This window comes from Nicotiana tabacum, chromosome 24 (genome assembly GCF_000715075.1).
Source record: "Nicotiana tabacum cultivar K326 chromosome 24, ASM71507v2, whole genome shotgun sequence".
In the NCBI taxonomy this organism is placed as follows: Eukaryota; Viridiplantae; Streptophyta; class Magnoliopsida; order Solanales; family Solanaceae; genus Nicotiana; species Nicotiana tabacum.
Window position 1 is genome coordinate 96,661,333 of NC_134103.1, and position 5,434 is coordinate 96,666,766.

Genomic DNA, 5,434 nt, shown 5'->3' on the forward strand with positions numbered 1-5,434 from the left:
CCTGAAATCACGTAGGTCTTTTTTGGCATGTAATGAAGGCTTTTGGACTAAGGGGGAAATATTGAAATGGAACTGGTTCATCTTTCCTTTAGCACTCCATTTTCTCTTTTTGGCTCATACTTTGCCGACTCTTTGAGTCATTTTCTTTTTCCATAGGGGAACTAGAGAGACTTGACATCACTCTTTCTTGGTCATGTTATTCATATTCTCCTTCTTTGTTTTTTCCATGCTTTGCACTTTTGCTTTCTTTTGATTCTTTTCAACCCTTTCACATTATTCACTTTCTTTTTATGTTTTTCTTTTGTTCTTTCTTTTTTTTCTTTGCCTTTCCTCTTCTTCATTTCTTTTCTCTTTTTGTAACTTGATACCATCTTCAAACTCCTCGTCTCTCCCCCAAACTTATGTTTACGCCATTTATTTCTCATGAGTGCTAAAGAAAGCTCGGGTGCCAAGAGAGGGTCACTATAAAACGGCTAAAGGCTTGTAACATGGTTATCTAATGAAAAAGACTTTAGGTTCAAAAGGGTTGACTAGGAATAATATCACTGGTGGTTGATGGAAGGTTTCAAAACGGGTCAAGGAGAGCCTATAATCACTTCTCAAGCCAAACTAACTTAGAATTTCGCCTAGAAACACATTCGGGGCAAGTTCTAGACCATTCGCACGGGTACTTGGACTTGTAACAAAATACCTCACCTCTCACACAACCGGTTTGTTAAAGAGAATAGAGTCGAGGGCCCACAACAATCGCATTCAAGATTGAAAATCGCTAATGGTTCAACTAAACCTCCGGATGATTGCTTAAGTCAACACAAGAGTCACAAGGTCATTAACTAGAGCCATTTCTTTCCAAAAACTTATTTTTAACCATAAGCGTGTAATTAAGTGTGTTGGTACCAAGTGAAGCATGCTTGACCCTTATTCATTCATTAATACTACTGTTTCTACCTAAACATCAAGAACAAACTCGATCCCTTAAGAAGGTTGTCATGCCATCCATGGTCGGGAAGAGCCACCCCGTTCACACAAAACCCATCTTTGGAAAGAACCATGACATTAAGAAAATCAAAGGCTTATTGTTCACTCAAACATATGAAGAAGCTATGAAATAAACTACTGAAAGTAAGGCAAATGATTTTACAAACCGAGGGGAATAGAATATATACATCAAAAGAGAGGGAGGAATATATACATAATGAAAGAGAAGATAAAGATAAAAGAAAAGGAGTATTAAAGTTATTACAGGCCAATGTCATCAAATGTCATCAAATCAAACCAAAATAAACCACCCCCCTGAATAAAAATAAGTATTGTCCTCAATGCTTAGCAAAATCAGAATAAGGAAGGGTAGAGAGTAAAGAAAACTCCCTATGTGGTCTCAGGTTGACTGGCAGCATCACCACCCTCGGGCTCCTCTAACTGGATCTCATAATCATCTGGCTGGGGAACAACGGGGTTGGCTAACATCTGAAGCATCTCCTCGGCAGTGTGGGCAGCAAGGTCTGGCTCGTCAGACTGGCCAGCTGGTGCCTCTGCTGATGGTGCTGCTGGGTCTGCTGGTACTGATGGATCTGTCTCCATCAGTTGCTGCAATCTTTGCCACCTCCTTTCTCAATCTCTCCACTTATTTCTTTGAAGCCTGGGATTTCCTCCTCTTCTTTACCTGCTTGCCCAACTCCTTAATAGCTTCCCTATGAGCCACCAGTGTATCCATAATGGTCTTCTGGTTCTCCAGAATTTTCTTCAATGTTTCCTCCACTGACGGAGGAATTATGGTACTGTTGGGGTAGAAGATTGTGCTGCAACAACACTGGATATGTCAGACAGCTTAGAAGTGTCTGCCTGCATCCAGTTGTTGAGACTCACTAATGTCTAGGAGACTCGCAGCGCAGTGAGTAGATAAGTGGATGAGGTCGACACTGGTACTGATGCTGATGGTCTAGAAGATGAAGGTGGTGGCATGTCAGCTGTCCCGGTGGAAAGCCCAGCTGATGTGGAAGGCATGGGAGCTGTAGATGGCTCAACAGCAGACTCTGTAACCACAACCGATGGCTCATCAGACTGACCAACAGTGGTAGTGGCCTTACCCTTGAACTTTGGGTTGTCCGCACCTTACAGGGAGTACCATGAGAAGGGCTTTTTGTCCCTCACTTTTGTATCAAAAGTCCTTGGCTCCACCTTTGCATCGTTGAAATATTCTGTGAGGGTGTTGGGATATGGGTATGAGCTTTCACCTTTTCAGACAACCACTGTCATATTGGCCGACATGATGGCACCCACATTGATTGGGTACCCGGCCATAATAGATGCCACCAGAATTGCTCGGGGAATTGGAAGATTGTTCTCATTCAAGCTTGGATCAGTACGACTGCATACAAAGGTTTGCCACCCTTTTACTTCAAAATTTAGGGTGGCCCGTGTGATAGGAATCCCTGTTGTGATCCACGGTGGTGGTGGTCCTGGAGCAGCCAAAATCTCTGCTAACCAGGGGCGAGCTGCATCACCCATAGCAAGAGTTTCCAGGTACTGGATTGCCTCTACCTCCTCAAAGCCCAGGTAAGTGTTTAGAGTGCTGGGGTTGAATATGACTTTCAAATTTCTCACTTTGGTTATTTTGGTACCCTTCTTGATGTGAGCCACATTGGCATAGAACTCCCATACCAAGTGCTAATTTGCATCTATGACACTTTTGGTGAACCACTTCCACCCCTTTCGCACCCGGAAATATCTAAGGACATTTGGATTGTATTTATCCAAATCCTTCATTAAGAACTGTCGCTCAAGTGTGAGGGATCGCTGGGGACACCACTCTCTGAACCTTGTGAAGGCCGTTAAACTCACAAATATCCTCACACGCTTCCTTCTTCTTCGACCTCTCTAGGCCGCCCACTCAAGTGTCACCTCCTCTACCATCATCCGGGACATCGTCATCATCATCTACTGCAACTGGTGCAGGAGGAGTAGGTGTAGAGGAGAGCTCTGAACACTGGCTACCGGCATCGGAACCCTCAGAAGAACTTGCTGTAGTGGAGGGTTCGTTGCGCAATTGATATCTCCCAGTGGTTTATGGTGGTTGGGACTGGGCCTTAGGCTGTACCTCCACTGAATGACCCTCGGAGGCTTCCCTAGACGGGGCATATGAACTAGATTCTGAGGACTCTGTGGCCCTACCTCTCCTAGTAGTTGGCATTTTGGCGATGGCTTTTGATTGCACTCCAGTGGGTGAGTGCCCTTTCCTCGGCCTCGGGAGGGTTCACCTCTCCCTTTAGATGTATCGTCTCTACCTCGTGACCGAACCATTGTCTGCAATACAAGGCACATAAGTCAGTTAGAGTTCAAACCAGTGTAAACAGTTGCATTACAGTTGCAGGAAAATAGTCTACAGAAGAGACAGTGCGGACCGCACAATTTTGAGTGCGGCCGCAGACTGCCATGTGCGGACCGCACAATTTCAAAGTGCGATCGCACATCCTGAAGTGCGGACCGCATAATTTTGAGTACGGCCGCACATTCCCAAGTTCAGAACACTGGTTCTCTGAAGTTCCAAAGTGCGGTAGCACAATTTTTCTGCGGACCGCACAATTTTGAGTGCGGTCCGCACTTTTCATGCAACACATTTGCCCTAATTTAAGATCTGCGGACAGCACAATTTTGTATGCAGCCACACAATTTGAAATTAAGCGGCACTGACTTTAGGTTTTGTAGTTTTTGCACAATTTAGACATGGTATTTGCAAATAAACATGATTAATGATCTACCAGTCCCCAATGAACACACATGATATAACCCATACGATTTTAAACACACATGAATAGCATTTGAGATTTTAGGCCTACAAATAACTATACTAATCAAGAACAAAAATTAAGAAAAATGGAAAAATCTAACATGGATTGAACATACCAGTGATGAAGGATGCAAGTGAGAATCTAAACTTGATGAAATGAGTATGGAGTGTGAGCTATTTTGTGGTGCACTGTGTTTGCTTAGGTCTCAAGAACTCAGAGTGTGTAAAGTTGTGAATAGTGCTTAGAGGACCTATTTATAGGTTGACCAAATCAGTCAAAAGTTGCGCGGAGTGCGGCCGCACAATTTTGAGTGCGGTCCGCACTCTTTACCTGGACCTTTGCTGAGATTCTACGATCCGCACAAAAGTAAGTGCGGCCGCAGAATGGCCTATTCTCTGCAACTCAAAACTTCAGAGAGTTCACATTTTTGGGTCTCCAGTTATGCGGCCGCACAAAGAATTGTGTGGCCGCAGACTCCTTTCTGCGATTGCATTCATTATTGTGCGGTACGCACTTTGTTCAACACTTGACCAAATTTTTCGAACACAGTCCCTGCAATGCACACTCATTCCTGCAATTCACTTCAAAACCAGTTAGCTCAAAACAAAACCTATCTAACAAAGAAGAAAATGAAAAATGAAATGAAACATGGGTTGCCTCTTAAGAAGGGCCTGATTTAATGTTGCTGCACGATGCAGATTACTCTCAATCACTTGAAATGAACTAACACCACGACGTGGCCATCATCAACTTTGCCAAGATAATGCTTCACCGATGACCATTGACTCTAAACACTTCATCATTTTTATTTTTCAAGTCCAATGCACCGAAGGGTGTGTCATATGCACAACCTCAAATGGACCACTCCACTTAGACTTCAACTTTCCCGAAAACATTCGTAATCAAAAATTGAACAATAACACAAGATCACCTTCTTTGAACTCCTTGTTCCGAATGTACTTGTCATGGAGGTACTTCATCTTGTCCTTATATAAGGACGAACTTGAATATGCATGGTACCGAAATTCATCAAGCTCATTCAATTGTGCCACCCTCAAGTTGGCGGCGACATCCCATTCAAGATTAAGTTTCTTCAATGCCCACATTGCTTTGTGCTCAAGTTCCACCGGAAGGTGACAAGCTTTCCCGAACACTAACCGGTACGGAGACATACCAATCGGTGTTTTGTAAGCCATCCTATAAGACCAAATAGCATCATCAAGTTTCTTTGACTAATCTGTCTGGTTGGCATTCATTGTCTTTGACAAAATACTCTTGATCTCTCGGTTGGAGACTTTCACTTGCCCGCTTGCTTGAGGATGATAGGGGGTCGACATTTTGTGAGTGACACCATACTTTGTCAGTAAGGTATCAAAAGCTTTGTTGCAAAAGTGCGATCCCCCATCACTAATAATGGCCCTTGGAGTACCAAATCTCGTGAAGATGTTATTTTTCAAAAATGCCATCACACTTCAAGTTTCATTGTTGCGTAAAGCCATAACTTCAACCCACTTTGACACATAATCCACCGCTACCAAAATGTAAGTGTTCCCACAAGAGCTCACAAATGGACCCATGAAATCAATGCCCCACACATCAAAAAGCAATCTCCAAGATGGTGGTGAGAGGCATCTCATTTGTTTTTG